Source organism: Phalacrocorax carbo, chromosome 7 (genome assembly GCF_963921805.1).
Source record: "Phalacrocorax carbo chromosome 7, bPhaCar2.1, whole genome shotgun sequence".
NCBI classification, from domain to species: domain Eukaryota; kingdom Metazoa; phylum Chordata; class Aves; order Suliformes; family Phalacrocoracidae; genus Phalacrocorax; species Phalacrocorax carbo.
Window position 1 is genome coordinate 18,518,109 of NC_087519.1, and position 22,711 is coordinate 18,540,819.

General features: G+C 39.9%; 1 long non-coding RNA gene across 2 annotated transcripts in view; it reads left to right on the forward strand.

Annotated features, from left to right (window-relative positions):
- Positions 1-15: 15 nt before the first annotated feature.
- LOC135314298 (uncharacterized) overlaps positions 16-22,711 on the forward strand; it is a 97,885-nt gene continuing 75,189 nt past the window's right edge. For both annotated transcript variants that reach the window (XR_010373766.1, XR_010373765.1), the window contains exon 1: positions 16-210. This is a non-coding gene — a long non-coding RNA (uncharacterized LOC135314298). The remainder of the gene's footprint in view (positions 211-22,711) is intronic.

The following is a 22,711-nucleotide window of genomic DNA, read 5'->3' on the forward strand; positions in this document are numbered from 1 at the left end:
CGCCCCGTCCGGCACGTAGCGCGTGCGCGCTCTGGGTGCTGTGGCGTGTTCGTCCGTTGGGAGTGCGTGTCGTGTAGGTGTTGCCGCTATGAGTGGCTAGGCAGCAGGGCCGGGGGATGGCGGGTGTCCTCTCGTTCCCTGGGCTGAGGAGCACTGCCCCTCACCAGTGGTGAGGATGAGTCCCGCGGTCTGGGCCGTTCTCAGCTGGAGGTAATGAACTGCGCCGCTGCTGTCCCGGGACACAGACAGCTCCCTGTCCTGCCGTCCGGGGCGGCCCCTGGTCACGGGCGTGCTAACCGAGGGGTCGAGCCCTGGGCCGCGGGAAACGGGACGCAGAACGGAAAATATAACGTCCACTCCCTCACTCAGTCCTATATTCTAGACTAGTGTGCTGTGCCTGATTCTTCAGGGGCTCAGTATGAGATGGACGTTAGGAACAAGAGCGGCACCTTCTCCGTGAGCAAAAAGAGAACAGCTAATGTCAGTGATACATACCAGCGAGGCAGCAGTAGCACAGTTACTGAGCAAAATACCTGAATCGCCACATCATTTGAAATTACAACTTCAGCTGTATGAATATGGCAGCAGTGGCATCCAAAATACAGTCCTTAATGACACAATGTAGTGACATTAAATATGCGCAATAGAAGCACAGGAAGTTAGATTTATCTCATTTTCATCTTTTTCACATGTCTAAGAATGGTAATGGTAGTCAGCATTACTAGGAGGAGGGGGTCAAGATGGAAGGAAGGTTTTGAACTTGCCACCAGCACACAGTTATACAGACGTTTCCTAACTTGACCACAGCTAATCTGTTGCCCAAAAGTGAATGTTGCAACAAAAAAATTGTTTTATTGTAGGGTACTGAAGGAACTTGGAATAAATGTTGTAGGTGTGCGGAAGTGTGGAAAGCATTAAAAAACAATAAAAGGGGGCACAAAATGAATAGAGGGAAAAAAAAAAAAAAAAAAGAAAAAATACCACTAAAAAAGAACAGAAAGCACAGGCACCCCCAACCAGCAAAGATAAAATCTACGAGTAACAGGGAAAAAGGCAATTTTTAAGGTAAACTAATTAGAGCATTGAAATTATAAAGAATTTGTATCATGCCCAGCAAACAGCCTGAGGCCAGTAGGCATTATCATAAGTTAATCAGGTAATAGTTACAAATATAAAGCAAGGGTGTGGCAGAAATACAGCAAAGCAGTGAGGGGAAGCAGCAAAAGTGAAAAAGTACTGTATCCTGCCACCTTTGTTATGTCATCGTTTTTGTTTGTAGAAGTAAGAATGGCACAGACGATGAGCAAACACTCCATGCTTAAGGACATTATATTTTTCTATCTGCTCCCAGGTGCACACCACTTTTTATTACTAGTGTACCTATTTTGGAACTTCCTATGCCTGTAGCACCCCAGCTTTTAATAGTGAAGATCTGATTATGTGATTTATGTTATCAGTTTGTAAGGTACTTGCCTGAGTATTGAAGACTGAATGGCAAGAGATCTCAGCCTGCTCATTCGGAGCATCTGTGAACAGTTGGAATCATTCCAGAATGAGCTGGAACTAACGAGCTCTAAAGATCAAGGATATCTGAGATTCCTAGAGGGGTACATTACAGAAAAGATAAGCTCCCTTATAAAAGGCTTATAGGCTGTTCAGTTAACATGGAGCAAAGCTTATCTGTTAGTCTGATGCCTGAACACCCCTCCTGCCCCTTATTTTATCAGCAAACTTAAGCCTGCAAAGTGTTGGAGTACAGATTTTCAATCAGTTCTGTTTTATTCTGGTTTAGATAAGTAGAAAATGTGATAAATCATGATGCAGAAAATAATGTTATTACCCAGTAGATAATCTTCCTTGTCTTTCAACAGAACAGTAATAAAGGGCCAAAATTAATTAATTATTAAGTCACAAGATTGAAAGTTTTCCAGCAAATTAATATTTCAAGAAAAATTAAGTCTCCTATTAAATACGTTTAATGCTTTTCTAAATGCGGTTCAGCTGTTGATAAAAAAACTGTTTTCAAAATGCAAAAAATTTAATCTGCAGGACACCAATGACATGATGGTCAGCAAAGCTGTGCAATTTCCCATCTCTTACACGGGGTGGCACAATATAGCTGGAAATCTATCAAGTGTTCAACTGTAACCCAGAAAACAATCAAACAAGAGGTCAGAGCCAACTACTAGGAAATGTTGAATAATGCTATTTTTAAACATCAGACAATTGCAAATATAAGCAGATTCTCACATGAAAGCTATACCAAAGAGAACAGGCTTGAAGGAATAATGCGCTCTCGCATGAATGTTGTCCGCTATATGGGAAAAATCAACTGTTACACAATTTGGGTCTGAAATAATTCACAGTTAACCTTTAAATAGAAGATCGTCATCAAAAGCAACAGAATACCAAAACATTCACCTTTTCCATGGTCTTCTCACATTTTACTTATTAGAAAAATGTTTTCTAGTCATCTAAAAAAAAAAACAAAAAGAAAAAAAACCAACTAGATTAAAAATGCCCTGATTTCAAGTGGTTCAAGCAACAGCTCAGAAATGTTGGAATTTTAAAACATTCGTTTGAAAGTCTGTAGAGACTGCATTTGTACAGAATTCCTCCTTGCCATTTCCCCTGTGCAGAAAGTATGAATACTGGTTTTTCCCCAACTTTATTTTGCCTTTTTTGAGGATAAGGACTTTGGGCTGTAGTTTACTTCTGCTTTGGTAGTCCATACACATAACTTGGCTCCTGTCTTAGATACCTGTGGTACAAAATGCAAGAGCAACACATTATAAAGTAGTAGCTTTCAGATAAGTGGACTGGAAGTAGGTACTGCATAATATTCTCTCTCACTTCTGATATTCCTGTTGGGTACATAATCACCTCTTTAAAGCCATTCTATTGTAATCAGTTGTCACACTACTGTAGGTAGCTGGGTTTCATAGTAGCATTCTCTTTGCATATCATGGGGTAAATTATTGAGCAGAAAGTGACCCTCACCACAGTCCTGTGTCCCTGTATACTTGTACTTTCTCCCAAACCTCCCTGAGCTACTTCAGATACAACCCATGATGCTGCAGTGGGCTGTTCTTAAGCAGACTTGCACTTCATCTAGCAGTCCTCCCTGTTGTTTTGCCTTTTTCTATCTCAGAGCAAATATCTCATTGTTGAAAAGAAGTCAAGGTCTAAGTCAGGTCTAAGTGAAGACCTTGTGTTTGTAATTCAGCTAGTGAAGTACAAAAATACAAAGAATGTGCATCTTTTACAACAGTCAAACCAAACCCCACACCTTTGTCATTTCAAGAACGTAGCTATTACCTACACACAAAAGAGAATCTATTAATCATCTGTGTATATGATTTTCAGTTTTTTAAATATATTTTTCCTATCAGAGATTATAATGGTTTGTTGGGTATAAACAGGCATACCAGTATGAGAGAAAGGAAGAGCCAGCTTGCTAGCCATGAGAGTCTACATGTCTGCCTTTTGCGGGGTGAGGAGGAATATAATTATTATCTTGTTTACAGAAGTTATTGATATTCTTCATTAGTATTTAAATAAGACTTCTGTATCTGCAAGTGAAAAGTACTAAATACATTGCTATTAATATAATATTTGCTAACTACTATTCCCTCAAGAAAAATAGATATTAATCCTAAATTTCACTTCAGTTGAAAACTGAGGGACCCATGAACTGTGGGAATAATGTGGAAAAATAAAAGCAATAAGAAATCTCTTGCATCTACCTTTTCCAGATAAATACAGTTAGACAATTCCAGTGCACCAGTAGAATTGCAGATGAATGTGTGGCTGTATACTGTTAACTCACATTTCTTAATTTGTACTAGAAAGTCTGCCTATCTCAGAAAAAGGAGTAGTTAAGCATAGGTACAGATAAATTCTGTGTCCTGAGGTTATTTTCTGCATAGGTATTTTTGACATGGTAAACATCCTTATCTTACTGTGCCTTGTAAAAAATGTCTGATCTTTGCAATTTGCAGTATCAGCTTAGTGTCTACCATAATGCTGTGTTAATATAATTTTTATCATACTGTGGTCAGAATCCAATATCAAGTGTGAATGAATCACACCAGAAAAATATTTATGCATAATCAAAAAATCTGCAACTTCCTTCATATGAAACCGTTTGAGTTCTCAATTTGTCTTTCTGTGTGTTCTGATGGTCAGGCTGTTATTCATACTTACTTGCAGTCGGAATTCAGTGATACTTGGTTCAGCTTGCTTCTTACAGTTTCTGAAAAAAACATTAAGTACCCTGTTACATGGACAGAAGACATCTTTGCTGGTTGAGCTTGAGGGAAAAACTGTGTACAATTATATATTCTTTTAATTATTCATGACTTGGGTCTGAAGTGAATGTGTATACGTTTTTCACTTATTCACTATATAAAATTCAAAACTAAGCTCAGAAGCAGTTTTATTCTTGGCAGCAAGACAAGTTTCCTTTCCTCAACGAACCAGTCAAAGGAATTGTTCCTCGGAGAGTTTGTCATCCTCACATATCCCAGAGAGATGGCAGGAAGGCTGGCATTCATTACACCCATCACACATATGTGTGTGCACTCCCTCCCTCTCTCCCTTTCTTCCTCTCTGACTGTGACAAGAAGCCTATCTCGGAGGACTGTGTTTATATCTAGCATGTGGTTTCATTTGTGTAGCTGATTTGCAGTTCATTAATGTAGAAAGCATTGCCCAGTTCCAGTAAGGACAATGTATCCATCCATAGTCAGCTTATTCCACCTCCTCTCCCCAATGCAACATGCAGTTTAGAGGGAGGGAATTTGCTCAAATTTGTGGAACAACTGGAGCAAAAGCAGCTCAAGAGCCAAAGCCGATGTAAACATACATTAGGAAATTGTTTTGATCTGGCTTATCAGGCTGCTGGAAATGCATTGTGCTTCCTTGAGAGACATGCAAATTTATGGGACACAACTTGACATGATTAAGGCAATGCGTGCAGAAGAGGTGATTGCCCTTCAGCAAGAGAATGATGTCAAGAACCAATGGTTCTTTACATTCTTGGCAGTGCAGGTAGGATCATGAAATTAGGGGCCTCTTATAGAATCATAATTTACATGTTGGGTTGGGCATTTTTAAAACTATGTTTTTCCAGCTTTTATGGATGTATTACTATTAGTTGCTTGTCTTGAAGGGGAACATAAGAACAATAGCCAAGCTGTAGTCTTCAAATCTAAATCTGTATCTGCTGATACTGTGATAGCTTAGGAGAGCTTGTTGAGTCTGGAGAAAATAAAACAAACAAACAAAAACCCAAACAAAAAAGTTAAAATAATGCCACTGGAAGGCATCAACTTCCGCTGTTACCTCACAGCAGTGGGGTTCTTCACTTTGAAATTTAATTATCAGAGACACTGACACTCCTTGTTGACAGACGTGCTCAAAACTCGTCCATATGCCTGAGTGGAGTCAGATTCATCTTGTGCCAGGGTTAATGAGAAATTACTGATCACTACCTGGGAATTTGGGGGTAAGAATGGCTGAACTTAAGGTGAAAGACTCCATATCCTATTACTGATCCCCTGAGTCAGCCTAGCAAATAACTAACTGTAATGTCTTAATTAACCATGTGTGAGAATCAACCTTATTCTCCCTTGCAAGCTGTACACATTGCCAATTACATTAGGTAAGCACAGAAAAGCACAAGGGAAGCAGGCATTAGTGTAGTCGTGGGGCAGTTAGGTTTCCTACTGTACTGTATAGCAAAGCAAGTCTGGTGGCACTAGGGTGATGTTGAAATGTCATCCTTTAATTTAATGCAGACATAAGAATAAGGGAAACCATACTCTTTGAATGTTGGGGAACAGTACCCTTCCAACCTCCTAGACAAAACAGGCACAAAGGATGCTGTCTTTGCATTCCTTTCCCTTCTTAAGTTTGGCAAAGGAAGACGCTAGTCGGAGGAGCACAAAGTGTGTAGCTCTGGAAGCTGTCATCTTTCATATGCCTGCTATACAGAGAGCCTCCGACTCACATGTTGTGCTGCTTTGAATGTTCACGAGTCTGAGTGTCAATATAGCCTTGCTGGGCTGGGTGCATAGTGAGAGGGAAGAGGAAGTGTAGTTGGAGTGTGTTGTATGCTGGCTGTGCACAGCTGGCATATGATTCATCAGGGACTTGTACCATCTGGCACAGATGGGAGTCTATCATGTTACACAGTGTCTTTATCAGAAACAGGGACTTGGAAAGAACATCGTAAAGCTATGATTAGTTTGCTAGTGCAAGTTTAACTTTTGAACTGCAAACATCATATGAAGAGGCTGAGCACTCCCAACAATCACAATCCAATACATAGTTGATAAATACTTTATTTTCTAGGTTCTGCTAGTTGGATAAGACTTTTTAAAGTGTATAATTTCTTGTGGGTTTTTTTAGATCTAACAAAATATAGTCCTGAAGTCCTTTGTAGAGCTAAAATGTAGTTTTAAGTGTAATAGTTTTTTCCATCCCTCTCCATCAGTACGTAATTTCTTTGATATTTTCTCCGCTGGTTCCTGTCATGTTTTTTAAATTAATTTTTGGTTCCCTATTGCTTTATGTATTAAATACAATTTTTTGAGGTAACTCCCATCTAAGCTTTCTCTGCCAGTCCCTGGCCCTTCATCTCTAAGTTTTTATTCACTTAGAATGCTTAGATTTTATCCTAGCCATTAATTTTAATTTTCAAACAGTATTTTTTGAAGATTAACTAAATTAAATCATTTTTGCAATTAGTGTCAAATTAATCCATAATGGAAGGTAGATAACAGCAGAGATGGAGTCTCTTAGATTTTGACAGATACCCTCATTGGGTTTAATGTTTTGTGTAATATCTCCTTAAATGAGCAAAGAGCTTGCCTTGATGACTTTCTTCCCTCACATCTAGGCTGCTGGCCACATAGAAATAATATCTTTGATTATGGGGAAAGCTAACTCTCTTATTACCTTTCTGAATTCTGCAAGGGAGTGTTCTTAACCCTGATTATATTAAAAAGACAAGTTTTGCCATGTTCAGACCTTATCTCTGGCACTTGATAGCTGATGGTTGCAGAACCTCCATGGATTGTAACATACAAAGTCTACCACCAAAAAAATATTTTTTTAAAAACTTTCTTAGAGATAGATGAAAAAGAAGCCAAATGGTCAGTTTAACCAGTGGAAATCAAGGGACTGTAATCTTCAGTAGGCAGACTAGTGGAGAGGAGGCGGCTGGAAATGGGATAACAAGACCAGTCATCTCAGGATCACTTCCCGGATCAATAGAGGTTAGGTCTGAACATATCTCGATATCTGATCACTTTGTCATTTAGACTGATTAAAATAAAAGGAAGCAAACATACTGGTACTTATATTCGGCTCATTTGAGTATTTGGCTATAGACACATCTGTGCCCAAAGTGCTTTAAATTGAAGTACCTGGTTCTGAGCAGACCTTCAGCTCTGACCTGTGATTGAACTCAGCTTGACTTTCTCCAATGATTAAATGCTTACTCTTGCCTGCACAGAGCCCTCAGACACTTTCATTTTCTATGACAATTTTTTTTTTTTTTTAAATGAGGAGGAAGATGGCTGTAATGGTTCATTTATTCTGGCATCATATGGTATCACTTAAAATTAAGTGATTGGTTTAAGCCAAAACTTCTTTTTGTGCCTGATCTGGCCTACCTGACTTCAGTGAGTTTTGTTTAAAATAGGAAAGTGTTAAAAATTACTGTGATTCAGGAATAGATGAAGAATTTCTAAAAATTATCTCTGAAGCTTGAGAAGACAAGTAAGCAGTTCTGCTGGGGTATAATTAATTATTTATTGTTTACTAGTTTTGTTGAGTTTTCCTTGTGTACTCTGTAAACATACTTTGGGCTTGGTCATATCCTACTAGTCTGGCAAAATTCTCACAGAATACTAGTAGAGCTAGTGAACAAAAAACAAATAAAAAACCCCAAGAAATCAAACACCAAAACCCCCCAAACTCCAAATATTACCTGCTGTCATCAAAAGTAAAAATGTAAACTTTGGGATCCTAAGATTAAACACAGAGGATATGCACGGGTAAAATTAAAGAACTGAAGTCCTTAAACTAGGGATAGTGAGACCTTCAGCAAGCAAATGAAATTTTACCTTTTCTGCATAACAGCCCCAATTTATGATGCATCTTGGCTCTTGCTGCCCTGGTTGTTGAAGTTACCAAGCCTAGCTGCACCTTCCTGGCAGAGGATGCCAAGCTATGACAGAGGTTGCAGAACAAAACACTGTCTGTTTCTTTTCTACTATAGTTTACAGCCTGTCTTAGCAGCACAAGTTGAAAGCTGTGGCAATTTAAATTAAAATATTACATTATTAGGTTAATGAGTAAAAGCCCTCTCTGCTGGCTTTACCATTGGAGCAGTAACAGAACAAGGGGTTCTAATAACCACTCCTGAATTGGAGATAATGAATCAAAACCTTTTGGATGCCTTTGAAATTAAGAATGACATATAGAAGATCTCTGTGTAATTTTCAGTTCTGCTCTTTTCATGACCTTGGCCAAGGAAGATCACAATCTAAGGTATGGTTTTTTATTATTCCAATTCATAAAGTGTGTAGACTATAAATTCTTTTGAGCAATGATGATGTTAAGCTGTTAGTTTTGCACAGTGAGGCCTTGGCTTTATCTGGAGCTATTTAATGTTACTGTGGTAGAAAGCAACAATACCAAACTATTGATTTAGGGATCATTTAAATTCAGTGTTAATGATATTTGTTCAGCTGTAGTCCATGTACGAACCTCACAAATGAGGATTACTCCCAAGTCCTCTGTAATATTTAAACCTTTCAATTTACTTAATGTTGAGCTGAATGTGTGAGCTCTGCAATGATTAATGAGATCTCAGAAAATGGGGATGTTTCCCTCAAATACTGTTGCCTTGTAAAGTTTGCACCTCAGTGCTTCCAGAGACCTAATTATCATTTATGGGTATCAATTTGTTCTCTTACAGACCTACTGTAGATCTCAAGTTCAATAGAAATAGGGGAGATAAACAACAGAGATACAAGCACAGCATTTTGCAGCCAAGTGGTTGTCCTAGAACATCGGGAAGGAAGAGATTTTTCCTGAAAACTGAACTGAAAATCCTTTGCAGAGCTGCTATTCACTCTAGGTGAGCAAAAATCAGTACAGATTTGGCTAGAGGTGGATTTAGCTAGATTCATGGTCAAATAAAATGTGAAAAGCAGTGTCACACATAACAATGTTGGGGCATCATAGGCACCATAAGAAAATAAAAAGGCAGTAAGAGACACGTCTGTTGTGTCCCACAGTCTTCAATTTATCCTCCAAGCATGCCAAAGAATTGCAAACCAGAAAGAGCCTTCTACAATGGAGCAATCTAGGATACTGCCCTTAATTTCCAGCACATTTACAAACTGCTGTTACTAAATATGACTCATCAAGATTAAAAAATAAAAATAATTTAGTCAGAGCTGTTGTCAAGTCACTATTTAATGTTACATTTTGTATTTGCTGTGATAAGCACTAAAATTTGCACAGTCCTTGATAAATCATTATTTAGCAATGTCTAGAGGATCCAGTAAATGGTCTGAAATTGCCACAATGTAATAAATGGTTATTTGATAATGAATGAAATTGTTTGAAAATACTGTTAAAATGTCAAGTTTTAACATATAGAACATTAGTCAACAGGAGTACAAACATGGAAACCATAGTGACACTATAAATATACCACAGCAAATGCATTTATTTGTACAGGGCAAATAGTAGGTGCTGTATATAAACCAGTATAAATTGATATATGAAGTTAATTTCAATCTGTAAAAGTGATTGCATTGGTTTAACTTATTTAACTCTCCTTACAATAATATTTATAGCAGAGCAAGAAAGTAAAGAAATAAATTATGATAAATAGATAAAATACACAGGAAATGGGAATTGTTTTCCAGTTTAATTACGCTGTCACATAAAATTATCGCAGAAATACACTATGCCGACAAGAAGAATACATTAAAATCCCATTATGCTGTGCAGAGTTGGCTAGCTGTTGTTGCTGTTTATTCCATAAATAGCATTTCATCTTTCCAACTATCATGAAAGTTAAACTTTGTAAAAAAATAGAACAGTGCCAAGAGGACAACATAGGCTGCACCACCTGATGGTTAACCTGTAGCATGAAGCTGGGAAGCAATAATGTCAAACCTTTCTCTTCAAGAATAAACCTGACCATAGTAAAATTTGAAGGAAAAAAATGCCCACTCAGAATAAGTAATTTTCATTCTTTTTTTTTTTCAGACATAACTCTAACTGGAGAGTTTTTGTGTGGCTGTAGTCTCTATATAAGATGCTCACATATTGCAATTATAGGACACATAACTATGGTAAGAGCAGGACCAACACGCAAGCCAAACATGTAATAAAAGAGCATTTGCTTTTTTCTTCCAAGCCAGATACTTGTGATTTCAAACTGAAGTTCGTCTTATCATTTCTTTTCATGATGAACAGCATTGATGTGTGTGGTATTTTTTACTCATCTGCTTTCTACGTCTTGGGCTGAACACAAAATTACAGCCTGACCAGAGGCAGAAAGACACATGTATTTCTCTGAAGGGGAGTTTATTTTTCTTCTTTTCTATTTTTTCAGAACAGCTGAAGTTTAGTTTGCTTGAAAATAGCTACCTGCTTAGAGTACAGGTAAAGAACACTATAATGCTGCAGTTAGTGCTAATAATATGGCTGCATTATTTTAACCTCTCAATTGTATTATGAATCTTACTGTGTTTTTAAATTTGCAACTTCCAAAGCTGTGTGATTAAGTAGGAGTTGGTCCTTTACTTAACTAAAAAAAAAATTTAAAATTACTCTTTAGGGTTCTAGTGAAAAATCTGGAAAATATGATTCTTCAGAGACTTCAAATTCAGAGGAAAATTTTTAATATAGACTTCATTAATTTTAAAAATATTGTTCTTAAATCTACTTTAAAAACCTTTAGTGTCTGATTGATGAGGTTTGATCAGTGAGGATAAGCAATACTCTGAGTAGAAAGGAAATCTCTAGAATATGAAACACGTGTGATGAGAATACTATGTGCAAACTGAAATCCCAAAAGATAAGGCAGTTTCCTGAGTAAGATGAGATTTAGGTCATCACAGATATTGCTAGTACTTGTCATACTTGAATAAATTAAATGAATGGACTTGCTCCAAAACTTTATTCCAGCTCTTTAAAATTATGTGTATGCTGTAAGAATGCTTTTTTTAAAGCTGTCTATTGCGATAAAAGAATGGCTATAACTAAAGTAAGCTATCATTAGACTTTGGAAGGGATCATTTATTATACTCCAAAATGGCCTGTTATTTACAGTTCTTATTAAAAGAGTTGAATGTGGAATGCATTAAAATTGAATCAAAGTTGTAATACTCTTCACTTGCCTTCTAACAGTAGCCAATGATATTTTGGCTCACAAGAATGATTTATAGCCATTATACTATCACGTGACTGTCTTGGGTCTGGCTGAGACTAGGTTAATTTTCCCCCAGCACCCCTCATAGTGCTGTGCTTTGTATTGGTAGCTAGAAAGGTGTTGATAACACACCAGTGTTTTGGCTACTGCTGAGCAGCATCAAGGCTGTCTCTCCAACATTCCCCCCTCACCAGTAGGCTGGGGGTGGGCAAGATCTTGGGAGGGGTCACAGCCAGGACAGCTGACCCAAACTAACCAAAGGGTTATTCCTACCATATGACATCCACTCAGCAATAAAAGCTAAAAGAAAGGAGGAGTAAGGGGAAGCATTAGTTATTTATGACATTTGTCTTCCAGAGCAACCGCTGTACATACTGAAGCCCTGCTTCCCAGGAAGCAGCTGGAGATCGCATGCTGATGGGAAGTAGAAAATAAAATTTTTGTTTTCCTTTTGCTTCTGCACGCAGCCTTTGCTATTGCTTTTATTAAGCTGCCTTTAGCTTGACCCACAAGGGTTTTTTCCATCCCATATTCTCCCCAGCTGTCTTGCTGAAGAGGGGAGTGATAGAGCAGCTTGGTGGCACCTGGCATCCAGCCAAGGTCAACACACCACAATGAGCACTTCAAAAGCAGAAAAACTGAAAATATCATCTGAATGTTTATTCAAATCAGAGACAAGCGCCTTAATTCTCTTCTGGTTAGTTATTTTCTCATCTTAACCCGTAGTACTTCTGGTGGTACATGTACAGTTATGGGTTTGGGGTTTGTTTTTTTTTAAAGGGGCTTCTGGTTTTAGCAGTCCAAAAATTAGATAAAGCCTGAATTTTAGATACATATATAGCAGCTAAACTACACTGAAAGCTAGTGCTCATCTTTAGTAGCCCCAGATATCCACCTCCACGTATTTTCAAAACTAGAGAACACAAAACATGACAGCTATAACTATCTCTCATTAAAGATCTTGGGAACCAACTGCTATAATTGCGGAGTTTAGACACTATAATTATGAAGCCATAGAAAGAGATACATAAAATAAATACACCTACTCCTAATGGACATTTCTTTTAGGTTTCGCCCTTTATAAATTGTGCCACTATAATTTTTGCTTGGAGAGTTGGGTTTAAACAAATTCAAAATGAAACTTCACCAGAATCAAGCGCCATGTATTTTTCAACAAGAGCCATGAACTTGGCTTTGGTGGCTTTAATTTGGAGGTTCTCTGTGAGATTTGCATTGTTACAAACATTTCATGCAACAGTAAAAGTAATACCCACTGGGGGGGGGGGGGGGCGCTGGGAGGGGGGGAGTGCTATTGACTTATGAAAGGACAGCCCAGAACTGACTGATGTCACGACTTGCTGTCTTCATCCTCTTAGATGAAGTAATTTTAAAATCTTATTTTTCTATGAAAGAGGGAGGAAATTCAGACTCATTGCATCAGTGCTTTTAGGCTTAAGATTCATGCACGCTTTGAGACACCTCAGGATGAAGCACTGTTCAAGCTAATAATTAATAATAATAAACATTGAAGTGTCACAGTAATAAACAAGTAACAGTGTTTGTTACAAACACACAGACACTGTGCTGCTTTTGGCTGAGAAAGGGTTAATTCTCTTCACTGTAGTGCCTGTAGTAGTCAGGGACCTTTCCAGCTTCCCATGCTCTGCTAAGTGGGCAAGAGGCTGGGAGGGGCGGGGCCACAGCCAGGACAGCTGACCCCAGCTGGCTGATGGGATGTTCATTCCATACCATGTGACACTATGACCAGTATATTAACAGGGACAGTTGGTGTGGCATTGACTGGTGGGTGGCTGCATCATGTGTGGTTTCTTTTGGTGGTTCATTCCCCATTACCCCCCTACCCTGCTGTGGGTTTTGTGCCTCTCATTGTTTTTCTTTCCATTGCATTTTTGTTGTTGTTGGTTTTTATTTTAATTATTAAACTGTTCTCAACTCATGAGCTTTACCATTCTGATTCTCTCCCCTGTCCCACTGGTGGGGGAGTGAGCAAGCAACTGTGTAGGGCTGAGTTGCTGGCTAAACCACAGCAGTATTTCTTGGTGCTTGACATGGAGCTCCAGGGTTGGAGATAGTAACAGCTGCTGGTCACAGCACCATGTTCTTGTTTTTGCAGTTTGGGTTAAAGATTGGTGTTGGTTTGTTTAGTCTGCTGTGTTTAGTAACATTTTGCCTATGAGATTTGTTATGCAACACTGGTTTTCAGCTTTATCTGGTATTTGGGGTTTTTGGATATCACCTTGTTGAGGCAGTTAGCAATTATACCTCCTCTCGGAGAGATTTTATATGGACAAAATACAGAATAGTATCTTTGCAACTTTGTTCTATGATGTCTCCGCCTTTATTACAACAACCTTTTTGTATCTATCTTGAACATCCTTGGGTGGTTAAGGTTTACTTATTGTTAGGTTCTGGGCATGTTGTTTTGATTTTGACTAAACAACTTAAGAATATTACCCAGAAATCTGCCCCAAGGCTTGATAGTTATGAGTGGCAGGGCATGTGGGATAGCATGGGCAAATACCTAGGGCAGTGGGCACCCCCAGTGTTTTAGAGTTTCACACCTGAACAAGTGCAGAATCCTAAAAAACTAGTAGAATATTTGGAGAAAGTATGTTGCTATGCTGGGAACTCCAGAGAGACACAGATAACTGCAATGTGCTGGGGCCTGTCCCACTCGTACTGAGCCCTGCTCAACAGTATTCAGTGCTCCCAAGGGGAAGAGAAGGTCTCTGGATTGAAAGACAAAGTGACAGGCACGGTGGTCACTCCAACCCCGACAGGCACTGCAGCCACTCAAACCCCAAGGACAAGCACTGTGGCTACTCAAACCCCCACAACAGGCACTGGAGCTGAATCAGTGAATCAACCCATGCCAGTATCAGTCACCCCCATACAGAAGAAGAAATCTTGGAAGCAGAAGTCAACTCATTTAGAACGGGATGATGAAGCAGCAGGGCCATCAGGAGAAGAGGAGGAAGAAGTCATAAATGAAATAGAGACCACCCAATCCCTCTCCTTGAGCGAGTTGTGAGATATGCAAAAATATTTCAGCTGTTGTCTAGGGGAGCAAATTGCCACCTGGCTGCTCCGATGCTGGCATAATGGGGCCAGCAGCCTGGACTTAGAGGAAAAAGGAGCCAAACAACTGGGATCCATTTCTGGGGAAGGGGGCGTTGACAAAGCAATTGGAAAAAAAAACAAAAGCCCTCAGCCTCTGGAGGCGACTCCTGTCCGGAGTGAAGGAAAGGTATCCCTTTAAAGATGTTACATATCACCCAGGAAAATGGACAACCATGGAGAAAGGCATCCAGTATCTAAGGGAATTAGCTGTGCTTGAGGTGATTTATGGTGACCTGGACGATCAACGGTCATCCAAAGATCCAGATGAAGTCAAGTGCACATGACCCATGTGGCAGAAGTTTGTACGGAGCACGCCATCTTTGCATGCAAACTCATTGGCAGTAATGTTCTGGAAAGATGACGAGACACCAGTGGTGGCAGAGGTGATTGATAGACTCTGCGATTATGAAGCAAATATCTCTTCCTTGCTAGTCTCTGCTGTGGAGAAACTATCCCAAGAGGTCCAGCAACTCAAAGAAGATCTGTCCTACTCCCCACCTCTACAGAGTAGTGTCTCAGCTGTTAGGAATAAGCGTCCTTTGGCTCAAAGGAGAGGGTACACACCATGGGCCACCCTATGGTTCTACCTGTGTGACCATGGAGAGGACATGATGGGGTGGGATGGCAAGCCTACCTCGACCCTAGAGGCACGAGTGCATGAACTGCCAGGAAGAACAATCACTCAGGGAGGCTCTTCCAGGAAAGCTGCTGTTCCAATTTCCAGTGAGCAAGTCCCCAGACAGAGGAGCAGAAGTGCTGATTTTATTTATGAGCTTAATAGAGAGACTCTTGATTCTCATTTACAGGAAGTGAGTTGTGACTGCCATGATCAAGACTAGAGGGGCCCTGCCTCCAGCCAGGTGGAGGAAAGGGATAACCAGGCTTACTGGACTGTGTGGATCCGATGGCCTGGCACGTCCGACCCACAGGAGTATAAAGCTTTAGTGGACACCGGTGCACAGTGCGCCTTAATGCCATCAAACTATATAGGGGCAGAACCCATCGGTATTGCTGGAGTGACAGGGGGATCCCAAGAGCTAACTGTATTGGAGGCCGAAGTGAGCCTAACTGGGATTGAGTGGCAAAAGCACCCCATTGTGACTGGCCCAGAGGCTCTGTGCATCCTTGGCATAGACTACCTCAGGAGAAGGTATTTCAAGGAGCCAAAACGGTACAGGTGGGCTTTTGGTGTAGCTGCCTTGGAGATGGAGGAAATGAAACAGCTGTCTACCTGGCCTGGTCTCTCGAAGGACCCTTCTGTTGTGGGGTTGCTGAAGGTCAAAGAACAACAGGTGCCGATCACCACCACAACAGTGCACCGGCGGCAATATCGCACCAACCGAGACTCCCTGCTTCCCATCCATGAGCTCATTCACCAACTGAGGAGCCAAGGAGTCATCAGCAAGACCCACTCACCCTTTAACAGTCCCATATGGCCAGTGCGGAAGTCTAATGGAGAGTGGAGGATAACAGTAGACTATCGTGGCCTGAATGAAGTCACTCCACCGTTGAGTGCTGCTGTGCCAGACATGCTAGAACTTCAGTACGAACTGGAGTCAAAGGCAGCCAAGTGGTATGCCACAACTGATATCGCTAATGCATTCTTCTCAATCCCTCTGGCAGCAGAGTGAAGGCCACCGTTTGCTTTCACTTGGAAGGGTGTCCAGTACACCTGGAATCAACTGCCCCAGGGGTGGAAACACTGTCCTACCATTTGCCATGGACTGATTCAGACTGTACTGGAACAGGGAGAAGCTCCAGAACACCTTCAATACATTGATGACGTCATTGTGTGGGGCAACACAGCGGAAGAAGTTTTTGAGAAAGGAGAGAAAATAGTCCAAATCCTTCTGAAAGCTGGTTTTGCCATAAAACCAAAGTAAGGTGAAGGGACCCGCACAGAGATCCAGTTCTTAGGAACCAAATGGCAAGATGGTCGTCGTCAGATCCCAATGGATGTGATAAACAAAATAGCAGCCATGTCTCCACCAACTGGCAAAAAGGTAACACAAGCTTTCTTGGGCATTGTGGGTTTTTGGAGAATGCATATTCCAAATTACAGTCTGATCGTAAGCCCCCTCTATCAAGTGACCCGGAAAAAGAATGATTTCAAACGGGGCCCTGAACAACGACAAGCCTTTGAACAGATTAAACAGGAAATAGTTCATGCAGTAGCCCTTGGGCCAGTCCGGGCAGGACAAGATGTAAAAAATGTGCTCTACACTGCAGCTGGGGAGAATGGCCCTACCTGGAGCCTGTGGCAGAAAGCACCAGGGGAGACCCGAGGTTGACCCCTAGGGTTTTGGAGTTGGGGATAGAGAGGGTCCAAAGTCCGCTATACTCCAACTGAAGAAGAGATATTGGCAGCATATGAAGGGGTCCGAGCTGCTTCAGAAGTGGTTGGTACTGAGGCACAGTTGCTCCTGGCACCCCGACTGCCAGTGCTGGGCTGGATGTTCAAAGGAAACGTCCCCTCTACACACCATGCAAGTGACGCTACATCGAGTAAATGGGTTGCACTGATCACCCAGTGGGCTCGAGTAGGAAACCCCAGTCGCCCAGGAATCTTGGAAGTGATTATGGACTGGCCAGAAGGCAAAGATTTTGGATTATCACCAGGGGAGGAGGTGACACGTGCTGAAGAAGCCCCACTCTATAACCAACTGCCAGAAAATGAGAAGCTGTATGCCCTGTTCACTGATGGGTCCTGTCGCCTTGTGGGAAAGCACCGGAGATGGAAGGCTGCTGTATGGAGTCCTACACGACAAGTAGCAGAAACTGCTGAAGGAGAAGGTGAATTGAGCCAGTTTGCAGAGGTAAGGCCATCCAGCTGGCCTTAGACATCGCTGAATGGGAAAAGCGGCCAGTGCTCTATCTCTATACTGACTCCTGGATGGTAGCAAATGCCCTGTGGGGCTGGTTACAGCAGTGGAAGCAAAGCAACTGGCAGCGTAGAGGTAGACCCATCTGGGCTGCTGCATTGTGGAAGATATTGCTGTCCAGGTAGAGAACCTGGTTGTAAAGGTACGTCATGTGGATGCTCATGTCCCCAAAAGTCAGGCCACTGAAGAACATCGGAACCACCAGCAGGTAGATCAGGCTGCCAAGATTGAAGTGGCTGAAGTGGATCTGGACTGGCAACATAAGGGTGAACTATTTCTAGCTCGGTGGGCCCATGACACCTCAGGCTATCAAGGGAGAGATGCAACATACAGGTGGGCTCCTGATCAAGGGGTGGACTTTAACATGGACACTATTGTGCAGGCTATCCACAAATGTGAAACGTGCTGCAATCAAGTAAGCGAAGCTGGTAAAGCCTCTGTGGTATGGGGGACAATGGCTCAAAAGGGGTTAATTCTCTTCACTGTAGTGTCTGTAGTAGTCAGGGGCCTTTCCAGCTTCCCATGCTCTGCTATGTGGGCAAGAGGCTGGGAGGGGAGGGGCCACAGCCAGGACAGCTGACGCCAGCTGGCCAATGAGATGTTCCTTCCACACCATGTGACACCATGACCAGTATATTAAGGGCGGCAGCTGCAGCTCAGGAAGGTGCAGTGTCGGGTTGAGAGCAGGTGTGTCGTGTGCGGTTTGTTTCAGTGTTTCATCCCTCTCCCTCCCTTCCCCCCCCAGGTTTTGCACCTCTCATTGTTTTACTTTCCATTGCATTTTTTGTTATGTTTTTTTTTTTATTTTAATTATTAAACTGTTCTTATCTCAACCCACAAGTGTTACCCTTCTGATTCTCTCCCCCATCCCACCAGTGGGCGAGTGAGCGAGCAACACTGCGGGGCTGAATTGCCGGCTAAACCACGATAGTCAGAATGTCTGTCAGTTAGTGTTGTAAAACCGAGGTGTTTTTACCACTGTTGCCTACAAATAACTTGGGACATCTGTTTGGTAAATAGGACCCGAAGTACTCCCATATAAAGGCCTCATCTCAGTGTAATATTTAACTGAATAATCCAGTTGGAAGCAGAAGGGCCATTGCTGTGCTTTAGTCTCACTGGCTGCAAGTACCTTGCTGAATCAAGGCCAACGCAGTGACGTGCATTTTCATGTGATGTTGTGAAGTCTCTACAGGCTATGACAATTGTTCTATGGCCGAGCATTTCCAGTCTTCATTTTCTCTAAAGTTTATATCTGCCCTTTGCCACAGGCTGTCAAGGCATATTGTGCCTATAATGTTGTCTTCTGATTTGTCAGCCATACATCGATTAAGATACAGATGAAGCATATGCTAGTGAACTAAGCTGTTAAATGGATTTTAGGGGAAATTCAGCTGTGAGGAATTTTACAAGTGCCAGCTCAGATTTTCCTTTGAACTGCATTAGCCATAAATATGGATTATTCCTGTAGGTCCTGTATATGGAGTATTAGATCAACTTTAAAGGTTCAGCAGCAAAATATGCATAACCGCATATACATATATTTACCAATAAACATAAGTACTTCCCAGCCAGATAAATGTGTCACTGTAGTAGAGACATTTTGATCACATGACTTAGTCAAAGTGCAGAAAAAATTAAATATTTCCATCCCTGTCCACTTGAAAATTTTACCATTATATAAATATACACACAGAGGCACTCTTACATAATATACAAAATATTGCAAATTTTGACAGCTTCACTAGGTCATTTTGTTTGAATAGCAAAGCAAAGAGCAAACAGGTTCTTAAAAGGATAATCCAATTTCCGTGCTAAAATTTAAAGTTAATTTAGTGTTTCCTACTATTTGTGAATAACTCCTATCTGAAAATATTAATTTATGATTATTATTGAGCAGGTCATCACTCAGTGTTTAATAGGAACTAGCAATTATTGTATGTAAATCAACCAAGACAGCAGTATCTCAATTGCTGTTCTGCATAGAGGAATAGTTAATTTGTAGGAATACATGTTTCCAGCCCTGATTTGAAAAAGTCACGTTTTCCACTGCTGAAAACTTCAATACCTATAATATTTGTTGTGCATTTTATGATTATTCTTAATGCTCTTGCAAACATGTGTAATAAAATGCTAACAAACCATTATCCATTACTTAATTATGTTTATCTAGACAGATAAAGTTGGGGTGGGGGGAGCATGTGGTAAAAAATATTGTTTCCCATTTGGCAAAGACAGACTAAACTTACAGCTTAATTATTCCTTCTAGTGCTGTAGAGAGATTTTCCTGTTAATCATACTCAGGTTCAGAGTTGATTAAAAAAAAAAAAGCTTTTCTTTTTTTTTTTTTTTGGCAGTAAGGTTTAAGAAGTATGTTGACTCCCAATTAAATAAACTTCCTCTCCAGCAGGGGATCTAAATATTTGTGAGGCTTCATTGGGAACTACACAGGGAGCTTTTCAGACAGTGATAAAACAGCTGTAAGGCAAGACAAAGATCTCGGAAAATAATGTTATAGTTGCCTTCAGAAACTTTGCCTATGGAAAATATCAGAATAATTAATCTTAATTAATAAAAATACCTCTATGTTTCAGCAACCAAGTGCAAGAAAAATAGAGGTAAGTTCCAGAAACCTTTATTCATGAGAGTATCCCACTAAATTCCAGATCACTTGTGTGCACAATGATGCCCACGTGATTAAAGACTGCAGTTTATCTCTAGATGTGTTTTTCAATGCTCCATGTGATCTTTTTAATTTGAAATCTTTAAGTGGTGTTTATTCAAAGACAAATCTGTGCCAATCACCACAGGACCACTAGACACTAAAAGGAAACTCAGAAATTGCATCGTGTAACTCACTTGCCTCTGCTAGTCTTTTGCCTTGCAAAGGTAGCCTAGAAGTGCTTACTGAGAAGAACCATCAACCAGTCTTCATAGTATATTCTTCAGCAGTAACTGGCAAAAGTATTCATTGGTTTTAATATAAAGCATTCACTGCAATCACATTAAACTTGTACAGTAACCCATAAAAATATCTCCATTTAATACTGAAACTTATCATCTTCATAGCCTGAAAATAACTTCATATATCAGTTAGCTGCATTTGCAATGGACATATCTGTCCTGGCTCTAGCCAGCTGTGATTTGATTAACTTCTACATTAAGTAGCTAATAAAATGCTTTCTGCTAAGTATTTAGAAGTATACAATATGAAGAGTTCCATTCTTCCCAGAGTACCTTCCAAATTTGTCACAAAGCCTGCCTTTGTTGCATGAACACAAAAAACACCCACATCAACATTTTAATGGGTGTCAGAACTCTGGATATGCATTAATGAAGTACTTTTCCTGGTTGGTTTTTTTCCTGACATTTTCATAGTTTTTTCCTGATATGGGAATAAGCTGTATGTTGTTAAGCACTACTAAGAAAAATAAGAAAAAGATACTTTACTTACCAGGGTTGAAAAATCTGTTCAGTGAAGATATTGGTAAGATCTCAATTATCAGCCTCAGTAAAATGCTGAATTAATAATTTCTGCATAGATTTGAACCTATACTGCCAGATCATTTATGTAAACTTAGAGATTTACTACTTGACTGTTTGCCTTGCATTTTCTGGACATTGGTGTAGTTCTTGGGTAGGCTATTATGAAATGTTAAACAATTACTTGTATTAGTAGTTCTTGAAGACATCTTTGTGTTGGAACAGATTATACTTTAAGAAAAACAGCTGGAAAAGTTTTTGTTTCCTTCAAAAATAATCTGTAAGAAACAGCAAATATTTATTTCTGTGGTTTTCTACACATCATCATGTTTCAATGAAGAACCTATAACAGCACAGAAGTAGTAATCAGTACTGAAAAGTCACACCAACATAGTTCCGGAAAAGGGTGTGACTTGTTTCTTTCCTGGTGTTATCATACCAGCAAAAATTTTGGCATACATGAAGGTACAGTGCTTTAAAAGGTGCTTTGAAAGACTTGTATTTCCTTCATGGGAATAAGCTGTATCATTGTAAAAAACTTCACACTGATTCCTGTCCACATTAAGGGAACTTTTTTTATTTGTCATTAAATCATTACAAAGCAGCAGGAACTTTAATTTTTTTTTTAAGAGACATGCCCTAAATAAGAGCTGCTTTTTTACATCAGAATTGTTTTAATGAGTTTTCTTTAAATCAGCAAACAAAAAAAAGGAAAAAAAATCTGAAAAGCGAGCTTTTGGAACTGCTTATAATACTGGATGATAGCATACATGTAATTAGAAAAAGGTAAAAAAAAATATAAGGAACCATTGACATTAGGGATGCCATATATGGACCTAAAACTTTTGAAACTCAATACAAGGTACACTACTGCAAAACACAGAAGCAATTTCATAGCCTCAAAAGCATTGCTAAAAGATAGCCAACTTTCAGCAAGACAAAAAAATTCGAAGTCTGATCATATGTTCCCTTCAGATGAAAGCCTTTCCAGACACTGATTAAATATCAACAGAAGAACAGACATAACTGGCTGATAGTAAAATCTGTAATAGAAAATTCAGAGGCCTATAACTTAATGCTTTTTAAACCTGACCAGGAGGGAAAGGGGAGTTAAAAAACAGCAGTCCCTGACAAACTGTTCAAAAATAGTTTAAAATGTTTCTCCTTCTCTGAAAGAAGGAACTTAATATATTAAATGTTCCTTAACATAAATTAATATGTTAATTTGCAAAGCTGCATCTTTGTTCCCCAAGTTAAGTGGGTGTGCAGACATAGCCAACCTTATTTAAGTCATAAGAATGATAATTAGGGTCACTCTTTAGGAAAGCTCTTAAATCACATACTTACAGAAATTGATAGCTTGAAATACGTTCCCTGAAACGAGCATTGCCAAGTGAAAGTTAACATATGATGATCATACGGAAAGTATCTGAATAATTTAATGCCTATTTATAATCCAGACAAACACAAACTCTTGTTTCTTACTCAGTTTTCACATGTAAAGGATTTAATTTACCTATGGGGCTCCTGATAATAGTTGCAATTTTTCAGCTGGTGACATTTGTATCAAAAAGCTTATGAAACATCATTCACTACCTGTGATATCTTAGAAAACCTGCTTTAAAAGTGCTATACAAGCCCGGAATATTAGGACATCTTTTTTTGAATGAGGATTAGCTATTAGGAACAAAATTTAAAATTAACTTGTAGTGAATATAGACTACTAGTTAATAGCATC